We start from the raw sequence: 21,621 nt of genomic DNA, 5'->3' as shown, positions 1-21,621 counted from the left end.
TTTTTTTTAAATCACTGGTTGAAACCTCATCCCGCCCGTGGATGAGGTTTCGCAAAAAATGCAAAGGCCACTTGGCCTATTTGCCCACCTGCCAATAGTAAAGTTGGACGGGCAGGGAAAAATTCAATTGAATTAATTAGTCAATGGGCTTAACAGCCCTTTTAATTGTTGGCGACCCCCACATGCGCCCACCGACCAAAATATCGCCCGAGTGCACGATGACTTTGGGATGCTCGCCCAACATCATCGCACAGTATTTCTCTCTCACTCGGGTCTGGCATGTGCCTGCCCGACGAGAGAAAAATTCTGCCCTATATCATAATGCTGAAGGAGTGGGCGGATTGTCCTCGCTATTTCTGCTGAGACATCATATGCTAGCATTATTGTGTTTAGCACTTTTAAAGTCTGATTTCTTTTTACTCTTAAGGTGTTTAGAGTTGCTAGTGCGTAATTCCCTGAATGTCAGGGATTCTTTTTTATCCCATAAATCTAATCACACATTTATGAAAGAGCATTAACAGTGGTGACAAATTCTTTTTCCTTATCTTTCTGCTCTTGCGCAGCATTATTTTTACCTGCACCTTAAGCAATCCAGGGTTATCATCTTTGTCATCCAAAAATATGATAACCTTGGAATTTTTTAAAGTAATGCAATGTCTCTACTTGCAGTGTTTAAAATCATAGTCATTTCATTCTATTTTTCTCACCAATAATCCTTAATATAGTTTACTGTTTAAAGAGGCATAATAATTTCATGCATTACTTGTTAAACAGCTTTGCCACAAAACAACATCAGCAAAAGCCATTGGATACCACTCAAACACTTGCCAAAGCATAATATGGAGTGCCCTTAAAGTGCCATGTGTAGCTAACAGACTGTTGTTAATTTGCTGGCTATAAATCACAGGATTGCACTCCTCAGATTGATTAGTTTTAATCTAGAGGCCCAGGCTAATGCTCTGGGGACCCTGGTTCAAATCCCAACATGGCAGCTGGTGGAATCTAAATTCAATTAATAAATCTGGAATTAAAAACTCGTCTCACTAATGGTGACCATGAAATTGTTGTTTACTGCCAGAAACAACAATCTGGTTCATTAATGTCCTTTAGGGAAGGAAATCTGCCATCTTTACCTGGCCTGGCTCACATGTGACTCCAGACCCTTGGCAATATGGCTGACTCTTAAACTGCCCTCTGAAATGACCTTGCAAGCCACTCAGTTCAAGGGCAATTAGGGATGGGCAACAAATGCTGGCCTTACCTACACACCCTGTGAAAGAGTAAAAAAAGAGTTTACCAAATTCCAAGCAAACCCAGCAGGCTACCTGAGCAAGTTTGGAAGATGATTGTCACCAGGCTAGAATAACAATGACCCCTGTTTGTAACCCATATGATGCAAAACTTTCTACTGGAGGTGACCTCACACCTCTCAGCTTCATGGCCTTGAAACTTGGGTTGGCTCTTGACTCCTTAGTAGCACAGAGAGCCATTTGTGCATCAATGTCACCCAGAACTACGCTATGTGATCACTGATATGATAATATAAATACATTGTATTGTATGTGCATAAATTATTTGCATAGATAAAATTAATGGATTGAAAATTGCAGTGAATCAGTCATACTTCTTAGAATTCTTAGAACTCAGAAAATGCCAGGAGGATTATTTATTTTTTTGGATTAGCATAGTATTGCAATTTGCAAAATAGAATAGTGATGGTTAGCCAGGGAACTAATGAAAGGAAGAAGGTCCATTAACATCTTTCATCCTTAACAAGGGTCAAACTCAGCAATAAGAGACAAGACTGAAGTGCTTGCAAGCATCTTCAGTAAAAGAAAATTGCTGAATGAACAATTATACCTTACGGCTATCCAAGGTCCATGGAGAAATTATCATGGGGACTGAGGAAATGACAGAGACATTGAAAAAATATTTTGTGTCAGTTTTCACAGTAGACGACACAAGTTACACATCCGAAATAGAGGGTAGCCTCGGGACTAAAAGAGTGAGGAAATTAATATCAGTTCAGAAAAAGTATTGAAATAGCTTAAGGGGCAAAAATTCAATAAATCTTCAGGATCTGATGATCTACATCCGAGGGTTTTAAAAGAGGTAGTTACAGAGATGGTGGATGCACTGTTTCCATTGCTAGATTCTGGAATGGTCCTAGCAAATTGGAAATTAGCAAATGTAACACCACTATTCAAGAAAGGAGGAAAGAGAAAACAAGTGACTACTGGCCAGTTAGCCTAACATCAGTTATCGGGAAATGCTGGAATCTATTATTAAGGAAGTTTTAGAAACATAGAAACATAGAAAATGGGAGCAGGAGTAGGCCATTAGGCCCTTCGAGCCTGTTCCGCCATTCATTATGATCATGGCTGATCATCCAGCTCAATAGCCTGCTCCCGCTTTATCCCCTTATCCTTTGATCCCTTTCGCCCCAAGAGCTATATCTAACTCCTTGAAAACATGCAATGTTTTGGCCTCAACTACTTTCTGTGGTAGCGAATTCCGCAGGCTCACCACTCTCTGGGTGAAGAAATTTCTCCTCATCTCATGTCTTAAATGGTCTACCCCGTATCCTCAGACCCCTGGTTCTGGACTCCCCCACCATGGGGAACATCCTTCCTGCATCTACCCTGTCTAGTCCTGTTAGAATTTTATAGGTTTCTATGAGATCCCTCCTCATTCTTCTGAACTCCAGCGAATATAATCCTAACTGACTCAATCTCTCCTCATATGTCAGTCCCGCCATCCTAGGAATCAGTCTGGTAAATCTTCGCTGCACTCCCTCTATAGAAAAAACATCCTTCCTCAGATAAGGAGACCAAATATTCCAGGTGTGGTCTTACCAAGGCCCTGTATAATTGCAGCAAGACATCTCTGCTCCTGTACTCGAATCCTCTCGCTATGAAGGCCAACGTACCATTTGCTTTCTTTATCGCCTGCTGCACCTGCATGCTTACCTTCAGCGACTGGCGTACGAGGACACTCAGGTCTCGTTGCACATTCCCCTCTCTCAATTTATAGCCATTCAGATAATAATCTGCCTTCCTGTTTTTGCTACCAAAGTAACCTCACACTTATCCACATTATACTGCATCTGCCATGCATTTGCCCACTCACTCAGCTTGTCCAAATCGCACTCCTCAAAGCTCACCCTCCCACCCAGCTTTGTGTCATCTACAAATTTGGAGATATTACATTTAGTTCCCTCATCTAAATCTTTAATATATATTGTGAATAGCTGGGGTCCCAGCACCGATCCCTGCGGTACCCCACTAGCCACTGCCTGCCATTTGGAAAAAGACCCGTTTATTCCTACTCTTTGTTTCCTGTCTGCCAACCAGTTTTCTATCCATCGCAATACACTAGCCGAAGTCCCATGCGCTTTAATTTTACACACTAATCTCTTATGTGGGACTTTGTTGAAAGCCTTCTAATGACCCACAGGAGAATGGAAAATCTGAGCCTATATTAATGACTTAGACAAAGACACAGAGAGTAAGTATCTACGTTTGCTGATGATACAAAGCTAGATGGGAATGTTAGCTGTGAGGAGAACACAAAGAGCTAGAGACAGGTTAAGTCAGTGGACAACATGATGGCAAATGGAGTATAATGAGGGGAAGCGTGAGGTTATTCACTTTGGTTGTAAGAACAGAAAATCAGAATATCTTTTAAAAAGTGTAAAACTTGTAAATGTTGATGTTCAGAGGGACCTGGTTGTGCTCATGCAAGAAACACAGAAAATTAGCATATCAGTACAGCAAGCAGTTAGGAAGGCAAATAGCAGATTTGCCTTGATTGCAAGGGGTTTGGAGTGCAGGAGTAAAGAAGTCTTAATACAATTGTGGACGGCTTTGCTGACACCACACCTGGAATACTGTGTGTGGTTTTGGTCTCCATATTTAAGGAAAGACATATTTGCAATGGGGGAAGTACGGTGAAGGTTCACTACGTGGATCCTTGGGCTGAGAGGGTTCTCCTATGAGAGACTGAGTAAATTGTGTCTATACTTTCTGGAGTTCAGAGGAATGAGAGGTGATTTAATTGAAACATACAAGATTCTGAAGGGACTTAACAGGGTCGATACTGAGAGATTGTTTCCCTTGGCTGGGGAGTCAAGAAAAAGGGGACGCAGTCTCAGGTTAAGGGGACTATCATTTTAGACAGGAATGAGGAGAAATTTCTTCACTCAAAGGGTTGTGAAACTTTGGAATGAACTTCACCAGAGGGTTGTGATGCTTCATTATTGAATATATTTAAGGCTGAGATAAACAGATTTTTGATCTCTCAGAACCATGGGATATGGTGAGCGGGCAGGAAAGGGGAGTTGAAGCCAAAGATCGGCCAGGATTGTATTGAATGCAGAGCCTTGATAGGCCGTATGGTCTACCCCTGCTCCTACTTCTTATGTCTTTGCCATCAGAGATGCCACTGTTAAGCTAGTATGGTTTACTGCTCAGAAGTGACTGGGCACAAGAGAAGGTGTGGGACCTGACAACATCCCTTCTGTAGTGCTGAAGACCTGTGTAACAGGATTAGTCACTCCCCTAACCAAGCTATTCCAGTAATGCTATGATGCTGACATCTGTACATCAGTTTGGAAGATTTGCTAAGGATATATCAACAAAAGAAGACAAATCTAACCCAACAAATTACTGCCCAATATGCCTTTTTCCAATTATTAGTACAAGTGTCATCAATAATGCCAACAAGACATCCTACTCAATAAAACACAGTTCTGGTTCCACCACAATCAACACAGCTTCACATTTCATCAAAAGGTCTTGATATAGACACAGACACAAAGCCTGCATACCAAAGGAAGGGCGAGAGTAGCTACCCTCGATACCATGGCTACATTCGACTGGGTATGGAAGCAACAAGCGCTGGCGAAACTGAAGTCACTGGTGATCAAAGGGAAAACTTTCCAGTAGCTGGAATCATCCTTGATTGCAAAAGAAGGTTGTTGTGGTTGTCAGACCCCAATCATCGCATAACTGGGCATAACTGTTCTTCAATTAGACTAAGCTTTCTACAATGAGTGGTTACTTTCTAACCCCTCAAAGTCTCTCCATTACCTTCAAGTCAGAACATGTATAATTAAATACTCACCACTTCCCTGGATGATTGCAGCCACAATATTGAAGAAGATTACCACCATTCAAGACACAGCAATTTAATTGTTTGGCTGTCTCTTCACCATTGTTGCATTGTGGCTGCTGCACAGGATGCACTTACCACATTTAGTTTAAGTTCCACCCCACTCAGCAACATTTATATAAAGAAGGGCAAGAGCAACAATGTCAGGTGAATGTCTTCACCTCTACATGCTCCTACATATCACACACCATTCTGACCATGTACATCATCTGTAGGCCAAAATTTTGCTTTTCCCTGCTGAACACTACCATAGGAACACCAATCATAACAAAGAAAGGTTAACTGCAACGTTCTCAGAGCAATAATAGTTGGACAGTGAATGAAGGTCCTGTCAGCAAAGACAAAATAACTTCAAAAAAAGTAGTTGATTCTTGTGTGTAACATTTAGTTAGGCTCAGCAGTGTAAATATTCAGGCCTATTTTTGGATGTGTGTTACTAAAGGAGAGACTCGGTTGGCAGTCGTACATGTTGAAAAATTACAAGTGCACTCCCACTAATGTTCTTTCCATTCATTTTAACAGCCAGAAAGTTGTGAGTCACACACTCGTGGTCCCCCAATCTTTGCAGCTAGGGAAGGGTCCCATCTGCAGTGCACCACCAGAAAGTCATCTCCATGGTAACCAATGGGATAATGTTTCTGTCAAGTATATCAGCTTTTGAAATTGCTACAGGAGGCTGTGTGAAAGGAATACACATTCCGACATTTCCTTAAAACACAAGCACGCTCTTTAAAAAAAAAATTAACAGTGTAAACTTTGATTAGAAGATATTCTTGAGTACAGCGAATAGAAAGTCTCAATGTGCAAATCTCAGAAGGTTAGTGTTGAGATGAGTTGTAACCAGTGTTCACTTGAAAATTTAGTGTCACGCGCAGCCATTTTTTCAGTGCGTGGTTCCTTTAAATTTTTTGGCAGCTGTGCATGTGTGATATTTGTCCAAGTACAAGACCTGGGCGGTACCTTTCACTCCCACATACTCATGTAGCTTAACAGAAACATTGGGTGTAAATGGAGCTTGCTCTTGTTTTATTCAAATTGTTTTATTCAGTTTTATCTGGAATATTCTGTTGTCAGAAAATCAGAACAAAATGTTTGTACATTGATCCTTCCACATAATTGTGTGCATATTTTAAATATAAAGAAATATTTCTCCAAATTAATACTGCTTTTAATTTGCTATGCTGTAAAAATAATTAAGTTGAACTTCTCATCCACGAAAGTGACAAGGTGTTGTTTAAGCACTAATCCAGTCAGCAAAGTATCAACACAGGAATTTATAGCAAGATAATTTCGCTGGTAATGGATGTACAGAAAAAAGGGTTTGCAATTTCAGCCTCAACTCATTAAGGGGAAGTGTTGATTTATCAGAGGTTGGCTTAAGTGAAGTTGACTTTATAGTTTTCCAGAATTACTGTGAAACAGGAAAATATTTCACTTTGCAAAGCACAGCCCCGAGTGTTGTATATTGTTCGGTTAGCCACTGACAAACCCTTGGGCAGACGCTAGTGAGTTAGCAGAAATCAATTGTCACTTTTCAGAAAGTGCTTATCTTCTCAACAATGGAACCACAGAGGAGAAAATCTTGCCTCTTCCACCGACCCTCCCTCGCCCCCAACCTGTTGGGATTTCCATTCTTGTCTTTATTAAATTCATACCTTAACACCCCCCACTTACGTGACATAAACAAAGAAATTTGAGAGCTGCTCGGTCAGAAATAACACCCTGGTCCACTCCTCCATCACCCCCTACTCCTCAACTCCCACCTATGGCACCTCCCCATGCCCATGCAGAAGATGCAACACCTGCCCCTTCACTTCCTCTCTCCTCACCGTCCAAGGGCCCAAACACTCCTTTCAAGTGAAGCAGCATTTCACTTGCATTTCCCCTAACTTAGTCTACTGCATTCGTTGCTCCCAATGCAGTCTCCTCTACATTGGAGAGACCAAACGCAAACTGGGCGACCGCTTTGCAGAACACCTGCGGTCTGTCTGCAAGAAAGACCCAAACCTCCCTGTCGCTTGCCATTTTAACACTCCACCCTGTTCTCTTGCCCACATGTCTGTCCTTGGCTTGCTGCATTGTTCCAGTGAAGCCCAACGCAAACTGGAGGAACAGCACCTCATCTTCCGACTAGGCACTTTACAGCCTTCCGAGCTGAATATTGAATTCAACAACTTTAGATCTTAAACTCCCCCTCTCCCCATCCCCACCCCGTTTCTTCCCCCTCCCCTTTTTTTTCAATAATTTATATAGATTCTTCTTTTCCCACCTATTTCCATTATTTTTAAATCTACAACTAATACTTTGTTAGTCTGTCCACCCCACCCCCACTAGAGCTGTACCTTGAATGTCCTGCCATCCATTCTTAATTAGCACTTTTCTTAGATAATATCACCACCTTCAACACCTCTTTGGTCCTTTTGTCTGTGACATCTTTTGATTATCTGCTCCTATCACTGCTTGCTTATCTCCACAATCATCCCACCCTCAACTTCTCTCTCCCCCCGCCCCCCACCTTAGACCAGCTTATATTTCACCTCTCTCCTAACTATGATTCAGTTCTGCCGAAGGGTCATGAGGACTCGAAACGACAACTGTTTTCTTCTCCACCGATGCTGCCAGACCTGCTGAGTTTTTCCAGGTAATTCTGTTTTTGTTTTGGATTTCCAGCATCCGCAGTAGCTTTTAGCTTTTTGTTTTTATCTCTGTTTTATCTCAATTCACAGTGCATTGAAACAGTAAGAGCTGGGGAAGTGGGCTCCTCTTCACTTTGGCCCAGGTTTTTGCTCCCGAGGCAGGCGCACAGAGCGGGAAAATTTCCGGCTCAGTCCGCCCATCTCGGGAGAAACAGCCCCAAATGGCCGGATTTTCATTCCGGAGAGGACGGGTGCAGGCTGGAGCCAGGGCTGCCACTCCCGGAAACAGGGCGCAGGCGGCCATGAGGGCTGCCAAGATAGGCTGTTTAAAAGGCCTACCTCGATTCTCTGGGACACCATCCCAGTTATAATAAAACCCTCACCCCCCCCCACCCATTCCCTGTACCCCATCAATGCCAACTCATGACCCCCACCCACCCTCCCAATGACCCCTTAAAACCACTATGCAAACCTATGCCCCTCTATCCAGCTCCCCATAGCCGCTCATACCCTCCATCCCAATCTATAGCCCTCTACCCACCCCCCGTGGCCCCTTATTTCCCATATGCCAACAGCGCCAACTCATGTCAACCCATGACAACCTGTGCCCTCGGGTCCTAGTCTCTCCTACTAATGGAAACATCTTCCCCACGTCCACTCTATCCAGGCCTTTCAGTATTCTGTAAGTTTCAATCAGATCCCCCCTCATCCTTCTAAACTCCATCGAGTATAGACCCAGAGTCCTCATTCCTGGGATCATTCTTGTGAACCTCCTCTGGACCCTATCCAGGGCCAGCACATCCTTCCTGAGATACGGGGCCCAAAATTGCTCACAATATTCTAAATGTGGTCTGACCAGAGCCTTATAAAGCCTCAGCAGCACATCCCTGCTTTTATATTCTAGTCCTCTCAAAATAAATGCCAACTATGCATTTGCCTTCCTAACTACCGACTCAACCTGCAAGTTAACCTTAAGAGAATCCTGGACTAGGACTCCCAAGTCCCTTTGCACTCCAGATTTCTGAATTCTCTCCCCATTTAGAAAATAGTCCATGCCTCTATTCTTCCTACCAAAGTGCATGACCTCACACTTCCCCATGTTGTATTCCAGCTGCCACTTCTTTGCCCATTCTCCTAACCTGTCCAAATCCTTCTGCAGCCTCCCCGCCTCCTCAATACTACCTGTCCCTCCAACTATCTTTGTATCATCTGCAAACTTAGCCAGGATGCCCTCAGTTCCTTCATCTAGATCATTAACGTATAAAGTGAAAAGTTGTGGTCCCAGCACTGACCCCTGCGGAACTCCACTAGTCACCGGCCGCCATCCTGAGAAGGACCCCCTTATCTCCACTCTCTGCCTCCTGCCAGAGAGCCAATCTTCTATCCATGCTAGTACCTTGCCTCTAACACCATGGGCGCTTATCTTACTGAGCAGCCTCCTGTGCGGCACCTTGTCAAAGGCCTTCTGGAAGTCCAAGTAGATAACATCCATTGGCTCTCCTTTGTCTAACCTGCTCGTTACCTCCTCAAAGAATTCTAACAGATTTGTCAGGCATGACCTCCCCTTGATGAAACCATGCTGACTTTGCCCAATTTTACCATGCACTTCCAAGTATTCTGAAATCTCATTCTTAATAATGGACTCTAAAATCTTACCAACCACCGAGGTCAGGCTAATCGGCCTGTAATTTCCCGTCTTTTGCCTCACTCCCTTCTTAAACAAGGGGGTTACATGAGCGATTTTCCAGTCCTCTGGGACCCTCACTGACTCCAGTGATTCCTGAAAGATCACCACTAACGCCTCCACTATCTGTTCAGCTATCTCCTTCAGAACTCTGGGGTGTAATCCATCTGGTCCAGGTGATTTATCCACCTTCAGACCTTTCAGTTTTCCTAGCACCTTCTCCTTGGTAATGGCCACCATACTCACCTCTGCCCCCCCGACTCTCTTGAACTTTGGGGATGTCACTCGTGTCTTCCACTGTGAAGACTGATGCAAAGTACCTATTCAGTTCCTCCGCCATTTCTTTGTTCCCCACTACTACTTCTCCAGCGTCATTTTCCAGCAGCCCAATGTCCACTTTTGCCTCTCTCATACCCTTTATATATCTAAAAAAACTCTAGCAATCTTCTTTTATATTACTGTCTAGTTTACCCTCATATTTAATCTTCTCCCTCCTTATTTCTTTTTTAGTTGTCCTCTGTTGGTCTTTGTAGGCTTTCCAATCCCCTGGTTTCCCACTGCTCTTCGCCGCATTGTATGCTTTCTCTTTAGCTTTTATGCTGTCCCTGACTTCCCTTGTCAGCCATGGTTGCCTCGTCCTCCCCTTGAAGCCTCTTTGCATTAACCGTACAACCTACATTCCCACCAAGTTTTGTGAACCATCAGAAAACTTGGAAATATTACCTTTGGTCCCACACCCAAATCATTAACATAGATTGTGAATAGCTGGGGCTCCCAAGCACTGATCCTTGCAGTACCACATTAGTCACAGCCTGTCAAACTGGAAATGATCCATTTACCCCAACCCTCTGTTTTCTGTCCGTTAACCAATCCTCAATCCATGTCATTATATTACGTCTCCTCAATCCCATGTGCTCTAATTTTGCTTGATAACCTCTTGTATGGGACCTTATTAAAAGATTTATGAAAACCCAAATACACCACCGGTTGTCCCTTATCTATCGTGCTAGTAACACCTTCAAAGGACTCCAACAGGTTTGTCAAAAATGGTTTCCCTTCCATAAATTCACATTGACTCTGCCCAATTCTACCATTATTTTCTAAGTACCCAGGAAGTCACTCTTGACTGATTTCTGTTTGTATGATAACCCACACTCCAGTTTGCTCTGTAGGAAAATTTGGATTCCACCTGACTTTACAAACAGTTGGACAGGTTCTGCACTAATGTTGTTAAGTTTTAATGAAACAGCAATCACTGAACAGCGGGATGTTTGCATTAATATATTTACAGGTAAACATTGCAAATACGTTGTTCTTTTGGTTAAGTTATTGGAGAGCCTCATGCAGTTTCTTCCCATCTTGTGACAGTTTTAGGCAATGTAAGGGAGAGGTAGTTAACCGCAGATTCAGGTGTTACCCACAACCTGCTGTGATTTTTCAGTAAAAGCTTCTCAAATAATGGGTGAATGTCAAGTATCCTATGGTTTAAGCATTATGCTGCATCATAAAAATGAGAAGAAAAGGTGTACACGTTTCCTTTATTAAACTTGTTATTTCTGGATGAGAGTACAAAAGGGGGAGTGCAGCTTTAGGATAGGAAAACTGAGTCAATGCACTGACTCCTTATGCATTGAGTTCTCAATCTCAGTCATGCATTTGGAGAGAGAGGTACAAGTCAAGAGTTAGGATACTCTTGTCTGCTGGTGGGTGAAAAACCGTTTGAGTGCTTCAGCCCAGGCTGTTGCTGCATTGACCATAATGACTGGTTTAAGAGTAGCATTCTCAAGAGTGCTAGAAATTACCTTCCTGTGCCAAGAAACATTGCAATAAGCACTCAGTGATGAGAGTCGTCGTTTTAAAATTGTCAAGAAGAGGGCTTAAGTGAAATATCTACACAAAAGGTCATTGAAGCTTGGAATGCGATGACACTGGGAGTTATTGAGGCAGAGATTGTTGCATGTTTTAAGAGAAAATTTGCTAAATACAAATATCCAGGACTTTGGGGAGAGAGGATGACAGGTGGGATTGGTTTTGGATTGTCCTAGCACAGATCCAGAATAGACATTATGGGCAGGATTTTGAGGTTGTTGGGTGGGCATGGTGGGCGGGCCCGGGAGCAGCCGAGAAACGGTCCACCGCCCGCAAACAGCCCCCAGTCGCGATTTCATGCTAGCGGGCCAATTAAGTCCCACCCAGCATGAAACGTGGCTTCACATTGGCTGGGAAGGGGCAGGCGGGGCGGGGGCCTGTCGGCCGCCAGGTCCAATGGTGACCCGGTGGCCAGTTTAAAAACAGCCTTGGCAGCCACTGGAAGGCTGCCACAGAACGTCGTGTGTTCAGCGTTCCCAATGGAGTCGAGTGCGGCTGGACACGGCAGGCAGGAGGGCAGGCCAGGGGGGCACTTGGCCCCCACCTTTATCCGACAAGCGCCTCACTGTCCTCCTGGAAGAGGTGGCTGCCAGGAGGGACACCCTTGTCCCCAGAGATATGAGGAGGAGGCCATCGCACCTCACCAAGAGGCCGTGGGAGGAGGTGGCAGCAAAGGTGAGCAGCCATGATGTGGTACGACGCACATGGGTGCAGTGCCGCAAGCACTTCAATGACTGCGCTGAGGAAGGGTGAATACCGTGTTAGCATGGGTCACTGTGCAGAAATGTTAAGGTGGGCCGTGCCCCCGTGGACCTCAGGGGTGCAAGAGTCTGAGTGCCAGTGACACCGGAGCTGGCCAAGGGGCCCTAGCTGCTTGGACTGAGTGCCTTGTGGTTTGAGGGCCACAACTCGGATGTGCCCTTCAAGGTGTTCCTCAGCTAGGGTTAGCCAGGCTGCAATGGCGCTGCAGGTAGAGAGTGGACTAATCAATACTCCTCTGTCCTTTCAGGAGAAGACAAGCCATAACCAGGCAGAGAGAGCATGCACAGGCAGAGGGCAGCCCAACCTCCTGTTGATCAGCAGGTTTGAGCAAGACGCCCTGGAGTTCGAGAGCCAACACGGTCCATATTCAACTGGGCGTCAAAGGGCGGGGGTGCCAGATGAAGGTAAGAGTGTGGTGCACAGAGGTGAGAGTTTTGGATTGTGCAACCATTTTAGTGTAGTGTCTTCATTGATGTGAGCTGCAAACCGGGAGTCCCCATTGATCATTGAAAGACAAGGGCACCATGATGCAGATCTCCATTGCCTCACCAGGATGCCTGGCTTGCACAGTGACAGTGTGATGACTTTAACTAATGACGTGTCCTTGTTCTCCCTTTTAGGTTCACCAGCAGGTGTCCGATCTGTGGACCCCGAAGGACCACCAAAACACCGGAGGACCACCAGGCTTCACATGCACCTGCGTCACACCCGCTCTCTGAAGCAGGCACCAGCGCAGATACCAGCACCTCGGTGGTCAGTGCCAGCCTGGGAGATGAATGAGGCACCCAGTATCCAAGCTAGGTGCCCATCCATCAGTGGTAAGCAGGGAGGTCCAGAGTGACCTCACGTTGGCGCATGAGCTGCTTGTTGTCTCTGCGGGCTCCTCTCAGGGCACTCTGGATGACAGCAGCAGCTCCCCAGTCCCTCTGCCAGTGACCATGGCACCTGATGAGGCTACGGCGACTGGGGAGATGCCAGCTGTGGCACAAGCTGCACCCTCTCAGGCAGGGCCAGCACAGGCTCACTGGCCAGAGGACGACCATCAAGGTCATCAAGGCCAACAAGACAGCAGAGTCAGCAGGCCGTCTCCAATGCCGGTGTCAGTGAGGAAGGGGCACCAAGACCTAGCACTCGCAAGTGTTAAGTTAAAGGCGCCAAGAGTACAAAAGGGACAGATCACGAGTGATATTATGTTCATTTATGTTTACTTTATACTGGTCTGGGAATGAAGACCAGAGAAGTTTATGTAAATAGTTTGGAATTGTCAAAATGAGATAAATTTTGTTTTTGGCGTCATGACCTGAGTGTGCTTCACCTTTTTCTTTTATTGTTGCAGGGTGCGTCAGTATGTAATGCTGGTCGTAAGTGACTCTGAACTTTATTATACAAGCAATGAGTGTTTATTACGTTCAAATTAAAGGGTCCTTTCAAACATCCAGGATGGAAGTGGCAGCCCTGGCAAGGTTGAAGATGATCTTTGGTAGCCTGGCTAAAGGAGCATTGAATCATGGCGTCCCATGTGCCCCTGCCTCCCTGGAGGTTACCGAGATCTGTCTCCATGCCCTCAGTGTTCTCCTCACCGTGCTCCTCTTCTGACTCACTACTGGCCTCATCAGCTGTGGCCTGTGGAGTTGGGTCAAGATCCTCTTCCTCCAGTTGGTCCCCCCTTGCCAGTGCCAGATTGTGGAGAGTGCAGCATGCAACAATTCTCAGTGACGCCGCTCTAGGGGGTATTGTAGTACTCGCCCCGAATGGTCCAGGCAACGGAAGCGCATCTTGAGAAGACCGATGGATCTCTCTATCACTGCCTTTGTGGAGGCGTGGTTCCTATTGTACCACAACTCCGCCTCTGTTCTTGGGTGGTGGAGAGGCATCATGAGCCATGTCTTCAACAGATATCCCTTGTCACCCAGCAGCGAGCAACTTAGTCGGGCTGGAGCACTGAAGAGCCTCGGCACCTGGGAGTGTCTCAGGACGTACGCATCATGGGAGCTGCCTGGGTACCTTGCACAGACTTGCAGAATCTGCATCCTGTGATCACACACTATCTGCATGTTCATGGGGTGGAAGCCCTTCCTGTTGACGAAGGCACCCGCCTGATCTGCTGGCACCTTGATGGCCGCATGTGTGCAGTCTATTGCACCCTGGATTCAGGGAACCCAGCAATCTCTGCAAAGCCTCTGGCTCGCTCAGCCTGGCTGGCCTCGTCCATACAGTAAAGAATAAAAGTCAGTACCCGCCTGAACAGAGCTTCTATCACCAGCTTGACACAACTGTGGACAGCTGATTGGGAGACTCCACACAGGTTCCCCCACTGCCCCCTGGAAAGAGCCAGAGGCATAGAAATTGAGGACCACCGTGACCTTCAGAGCCACTGGCATGGGGTGTCCACCCACACAGTCGGAGCTGATCTCAGGCCCAATCATCTGACTCATGGAGGTCACAGTCTCCATGCAGAGGCGGAGCCTCCTTCGGCATTGCACCTCAGACTTACTGAGGTAGCTCCATTGCCGCCTGTGAACCCTGGCAGCAGGATCATGACGTCTTCTGCGGCCCGTTCCACCTTGGACTTCCTGCTGGTCCTGCGCTCCTTGTGCCTGTGCCTCTCCTCCCACAGGCCACTCCCCTGGAAGCTGCATTGGGACACCTGGCCTCCTCCCTCTTCTGCCCCTCTGCTCCTTCCCAGAGGAGGTGCCACTAGCAGAGACCACAATCCCCATTCAGATTAACAGGGTAACAGAAGGCTGTCTGTTACCTGGAAGAGTCCACACAGTCTGAATTCTCCATGGGCTTTGCAGATACCAATGAATCCTGAAATGAAGCCTGGAAATGCTAAGAATGAAGCCCCGAACAGAGATGAAGCTGCCAAGTACCAATAAGCAACCAGCAGCAAACTATCTCCAAAACTCCTCACTACTCACACTGCCAATGATGCTGACCCTTTTTATCCCACCCTTGGATGACGTTTTCGAAAATTTCGGCTGGCCGCCTGTCCATTTTGCCCATGTGACAAGCGTGAAATTGCATAGGCAACGAAAAATCGCCATCAGTTGGACTGTTAATGGCCTTAAGTGGCCTGTCAATTAATGGTGGGGGTGGCTCCAGCACCTGCTTGCGCCCACCGAGCGAAATATCGCGCGAGTGTACGATGATGTCGGGACACTGATCCGACATCATAGCGCATTATTTTACGCCCAATCGGGTCGGGCGTGTGCCTGGCTGCGTGATGTAAAATTCTGCCCTATGAGTGAAAGGACTCCTCACTTTGCTGTAAACATCTACAGTTTTAGCTGCTACATTGCCTTGAAATAGAAAGGTGGATGTGTTAAGCATGGGTGTGTTGCTATCTTTTACAAAGTGATTTGCCAGTTTCCTGAGAGAGAAAGACATTGGACGCATCTGGAATGCCTGGGTTAATGAAGTTTGCCTAATGATGTAACATAAAGAATCCTATTTTCCTGGAGTCTGCCTGATTGCTATGGAGTTGGAGTGAATTTCCCCTGACTTTTTCCAGAAATTGACCATGGATTTTTTTATTAGATTACCTGCACCTTCGTACTGTCGAGTAAATAAGGTTAACATTGATGGGTCTAATGGTCTTTTTTTCCTCTTTTTGTGTGTTTGTAAGAGCCACATCCAAGTTATTTTGCAAAGGTCAAACGATTTATTTCCTGCTATTTAGTCAGTCATTACACCGCTCAATCACCTTGCCTTGGAGGCTTAATTTGCGAAAGTTGTAAAATAGAAAGTGCAATTTGTTATGAAGTGCCCTTCTTTAGTTTGACACAAACTGTGGTGTTGCCAATCAGGTAGAAGATAAAGCACCCACCAAACCAAATATCATTTCACATGCGGTTCAATCACATTCTGGCCTCTGAATCAGATTGCTGAGGGTTTAAGACCCACTCCAAAGACTGAGCATGTAACCTAAGCTGACAGTTTCTATGCTGTACAAAGGGAGTGCTGTACTTTTGGAGATGCTGTCTTTTGAATAAGCTGTTATACTCAGTCATTTACCTTTTCAGGTGAACATAAATAATCCCTATGCACTATTTCGAAGAAGAACAGGGAAATTCTCTCAGGCCAAGTGCTTTGGGCATTCTGAGATCACAAAGGGAGCTGTGTGTATTGTTTAAAGTATGTTGCTTTTACCATTTGGTTTTTGACATACAGCGCATCTTGTTTGATGCAATCGGCAAAGTGGCCACTTGTACGACATGTATGCTGCTATCGTCGATGTTTTGTTCCTGCCTCCATTTATCCAGAATTGGCAGTTTTATCTGATGCATTTTTGACTTTAAGTCATAGCATAACCACAGAGAGGAACTATCAGGTAAGCATCAACTGACCATTCAGTAACTAACCTTTCTCCATTTTGTGGCACACCATGCACTTGTGCAATACTTTTTAAATAAGGTCCTTTCAAATGCAGCTCAGCACTCTGTTTCAACACACAAATCAACTTTTTCTTAAAGGCTTGAACATTGAAAGTTCCTAATTCAATACTTTTCTGCAGAAAAGTTGATGAAAAAATGTATTCTTTCCTGCTGCCCTTGGCATATAAGAAAAGAGATAATAGAAGTTGCTTTATTGATTTTTGTGCGTGAGTTGATTGTGTTTTGCCTCAATATGAATTGCTTCAACAGCACAATTAAGGGTCCAATGAGAAATACACTATTAATGGCATGTGAACCTCAGCATTGTGAATTGTGACTCTCCTACACACTGTGTCCTTGCCTCTTTTGGACCTCGTATAAGGCTTATGATGCTTACTTATGATTCTCCTGTCATTGTATCCCATTTTCAGGTTTGTCAAGGCTGGGGCTCATTGCACAAAATAGACTATGTTTGAAATAAATAAATGACTAAACTGAATATTGAAGCCACCATGTATTCTGGAAAGTTTTTATACACGGAACAAAAGTAGTTCTGGTTTGATTTTGTATTTTTTAACTTGAAGTATATGCTGTTCTAACATTGCAATGAACAGGATGTTTAAGCTTTCATGTCAGTATTCTCACAAGATCTCCCATGTTTTTTTTTATTCATTCACGAGATGTGGGCTTCGCTGGCTGGGCCAGCATTTATTTCCCACCCCTAGTTGCCATTGAGAAGATGGTGGTGAGCTGCCTTCTTGAATCATTGCAGGCCATGTGATGTAGGTACACCCACAGTGCTGTTAGGGAGAGAGTTCCAGGATTTTGATCCAGCGACAGTGATGAAATGGCGATATATTACCAAGTCAGGGTGGTGAATGGTTTAGAGGGGACTTCCAGATGGTAGTGTTCCCATGTATCTACTGCCCCTGTGCTTGTGCATCTTGTAGATAGTACACCCTGCTGCCACTGTGCATCAGTGGTGGAGGGAGTGAATGTTTAAGGTTGTAGATGGGGTGCCAGTCAAACGGCTGCTTTGTTCTGAATGGCGTCAAGCTTCTTGAGTGTTGTTGGAGCTGCACTCATCCAGGCAAACAGAGAGTGTTCCTTCACACTCCTGACTTGTGCCTTGTAGATGGTGGACAAGATTTGGGGAGACAGGAGGTGAGTTACTCTCTGAAGAATTCTCAGCCCCTAACCTGCTCTTGTAGCCACAGTATTAACATAGCTGGTCCATTTCAGTTTCTTGTCAATGATAACCCCCCCTGGATGTTGATAGTGGGGCATTCAGCTATGATAATGCCCTTGAATGTCAAGGGGAGATGGTTAGATTCTCTTGTTGAAGGTGGTCTTTGCTTGGCCCTTGTGTAGTCCTAATGTTACTTGCCACGTATAAGCCCAAGCCTGAATGTTGTCTAGTTCATGCTGCTTATGAAGACAGACTACGTTAGTATCCCAGGGATCGCAGGTGATGCTGAACATTGTGCAATTGTCAGCAAACATCCCCACTTCTGACCTTATGATAGAGGGAATGTCAGTGATGAAGCAGCTGAAGATGGTTGGGCCTAGCACATTACCGTGAGGAACTCCTGTAGCGATGTCCTGGGACTGAGATGATTGACCTCCAACAACCACAACCATCTTCCTTTGTGCTAGGTATGACTCAAACTAGTGGAGAGTTTTCCCCGTGGTTCCCATTGACTCCAGTTTTGCTGAGGCTCCTTGATACCACACTCGGTCAAATGCTGCCTTGATGTCTATGGTAGTCGCTCTCACCTTGCCTCTTGAGTTCAGCTCTTTTGCCCATGTTTGGACCAAGGCTGTAATGAGGTCAGAAGCTGAGTGACCCTGGCAGAATTCAAACTGAGCATCAGTGAGCAGGTTATTGCTGAGTAAGTGCCACTCCATAGCACTGTCGATAACCCCTTCCATCACTTTGCTGATGATTGAGAGTAGACAAATGGGGCAATAATTGGCCTGTTTGGATTTGTTCTGCTTTTTCCCAGGACATACATGGACAATTTTCCATATTTTCATATAGATGCCAGTGTTGTAGCTGTATTGGAAAAACTTGGCTCGGGGCATGACTAATTCAGGAGCACAAGTCTTCAGTAATATTGCCGGAATGTTGTCAGGGCCCATAGCCTTTGCAGTATCCAGTGCCTTCAGCCATTTCTTGAAATCACGTGGAGTGAATCGAATTAATTGAAGACTGGCATCTATAATGCTGGGGACCTCAGGAGGAAGTTGAGATGGACCATCCACTCGGCACTTCTGGCTGAAGATGGTTGCAAATACTTCAGTTTTGGCTTTTGTACTGGACTCCCCCATGATTTGAGGATGGGAATATTTGTGGAGCCTCGTCCTTTAGTTAGTTGTTCATTGCCCACCTCCATTCGTGACTGGATATAGCAGGACTGTAGAGCTTTGATATAAACTGTTGATTGTGGGATAGCTTAGCTCTGTCTATTGTATGCTGCTTCTGCTGTTTGGAATGGAAGTAGTCCTGCATTGTAGCTTCACCAGGTTGACACCTCATTTTTAGATGCTCCTGGTGTTTCCCCAGCATCATAGATGCCAGTCTTCAACTAATTCGATTCCCCTGGCATGCCCTCCTGCACTTTTCATTGAACCAAGGTTGACCTTCCAGCTTGATGTTAATGGTAGAGTGAGGGATATGCCGGGCCATGAGGTTACAGATTGTGGTTGAGTACAATTCTGCTGCTGCTGATGTCCAGTTCTGAATTGCTAGAGCTGTTTCAAATCTACCCCATTGGCACGGTGGTAGTGCCACACAACACCATAAACCATATCATCAATGTGAAGACTGGACCTCATCGCCACAAGGACTACTGGCCACTCCTACTGATACTATCATGGACAGATTCATCTGCAACAGGTAAATTGGAAGGAAGAGGTCAAGTAGTTTTTCCCTCTTGTTGGTTCCCTCTCAACCTGCCGCAAACCCAGTCTTGCAGCTGTATCCTTTAGGACTCGGCCAGCTCAGTCTGTAGTTGTGCTACCGAGCCACTCTTGGTGATGGACATTGAAGTTCCCCACTCAGAGTACATTCTGCACCCTTGCCATCCTCAGTGCTTCCTCCAAGTGATGTTCAGCATGGAGGAGCACTGATTCATCAGCTGGGTGTTGGGGAAGGTGGTGTGGTATAAGGTAATGGCAGGAGATTTCCTTACCCATGTTTAGCCTGATGCCATGAGATTTCATGGGGTCCAGGGTCCGGAGTCAATGTCAAGGACTCCCAGGGCAACTCCCTGTTGACTGTATACCGCTGTGCTGCCAGCACTGGTAGATCTGCCCTGTCAGTGGGACAGGACATACCCAGGAATGGTGACGATGGAACATTATCTGTAAGGTACAATTCCGTGAATATGACTATGTCAGGCTATTGCTTGACTAGCCTTTGAGACAGCTCTCTCAATTTTGGCACAAGCCCCCAGATGTTAGAAAGGAGGACTTTGCAGGGTAGGCAGGACTCGATGTGCTGTTGTTGTTTCCAGTGTCCAGGTTGATACCTGGTGGTCTGTCCGGTTTCATTCCTTTTTGACTTTTCTGTAGCGGTCTGATAAAAACCTTCTGTCACCTGACTGCTTTCTACATTAAAGGCACTGTATATATGTGAGTTGTTGTTTATCAGGACAGGAGCTGTACTGCATTAAAATAGAGTTCTTAGGACGAAATTTCATGTTTGAGCTATGAGTAAAGAAACCATGAATTTGTTCTTTTTAGAACAGGTGTACAATTCCATACATTTAGCATACAGAAGATGCTCTGCCCACCTCTGATCATTGGATAAATGTGCTCACATTATTCTCCATTTGTTGACCTGAATAACAACCACATCTTACCCCAGGATATCATTAATTAATTTACCACCTAATCAGAGGATTTGGCTGCATTGTTGCTTGCGTCATGCTAATGGGTAATAGCATCCCGCCAAACGTTGCTGGTTAGATAATGAATTGGAGCTATGACAATAGCTTTGTTCCTGAACAATGTACAAGGCAATTGGCCAGTTCTAACATGAACTATTAAGTACATGAATCGGCCCCGTAGAGAGGGGGTATTATAAATATATTGATAATTAAGAAAGCCTATGTTTGGACTAATCTTATGTACTGAGTGATATTGTAAATGAGGATACTGTCTTCAATACTGAGTTTCTTGCTGCTACTGTTGCAAATTTTTATACTTAGATGGTTAAGGAAATTGATCTGACTGTTTTATTATCACTGTTCTAACTGTTATGGACAGGAGGGGGGGTTAGTTTAAACAGCACTAATTTATCCCCTCACCATCTGTCCGTAAACAGGTGCTTTGATTTCTTTCCCTCTTTATAAGCAGTGGCATATCTCCCAACCCCTCGGTTTTGGTGTGATCCAATTTTCTATTAGTAGCAAACTCAAGATAGGATGAACACAGTGTTAGTTTATTTGCGCACGCTCAAATCACGAAAAGAGGGTCACAACGTCACCTCCACACTCAGATAGTAAAGAGAAGGATAGAGAAAAGAAAGATTTTTAGTACAGAGACCACAGAGAAAATAAATATTGGTTCATGTGGGTTTCAGAGTCCAGAATCAAAGCCCGATGAGGCATTCCTTCACGGAGGTCAGCAGGTTGAAAATCAATGCTGTATAATTCACTTTTCTGGTGTTAACTCCACACAATAAGATAGGCATGCAGAGATGAGTCAGTCTTGCAGGCGATGGTACAGAACTTCCAGCAGAAGCAGAGTAGATGGGGCCAGATGTCCAACCTGGGCCATAGCTCCTTGTCTGTGAGGCTGCTACTCAGATGATTTAAAAAAGCAGATTAAGACTCTGTACAGCAAGGCAATAATACTGGTTCCACAAACCAGGAGTGCATGTCATATGACTCCCACCTCTCCACACTGTTTTTGACAAAGGACTCGGTGCCCAAGATTGTTAAATGTCTCAACCATTAAACATTGAAAGGAAGGTTCTGGGCCCTTTATCTTAGCAGACAAGCAGACTCCTGTTGGCCAGCCTGGATTATAAAATGCAGATGGCCTTTGTTTTGCTCTTTTTGAATTTGGTCTGTGCAGCACACAGGAGGTCATTAGTGGCTGTTCAGGGATAACG

At 45.1% G+C, this 21,621-nt stretch overlaps 1 protein-coding gene across 3 annotated transcripts in view; it reads left to right on the top strand.

The window, feature by feature from the left end:
• cadps2 (Ca++-dependent secretion activator 2) overlaps positions 1-21,621 on the top strand; it is a 782,646-nt gene that overhangs the window by 539,723 nt on the left and 221,302 nt on the right. The window lies entirely within an intron of this gene.

The sequence above is a fragment of the Cetorhinus maximus genome, chromosome 22, assembly GCF_964194155.1.
Source record: "Cetorhinus maximus chromosome 22, sCetMax3.hap1.1, whole genome shotgun sequence".
NCBI classification, from domain to species: Eukaryota; Metazoa; Chordata; class Chondrichthyes; order Lamniformes; family Cetorhinidae; genus Cetorhinus; species Cetorhinus maximus.
Note: the sequence above shows the minus strand (reverse complement) of the source record. Positions and strands in the feature narration are given on the sequence as shown.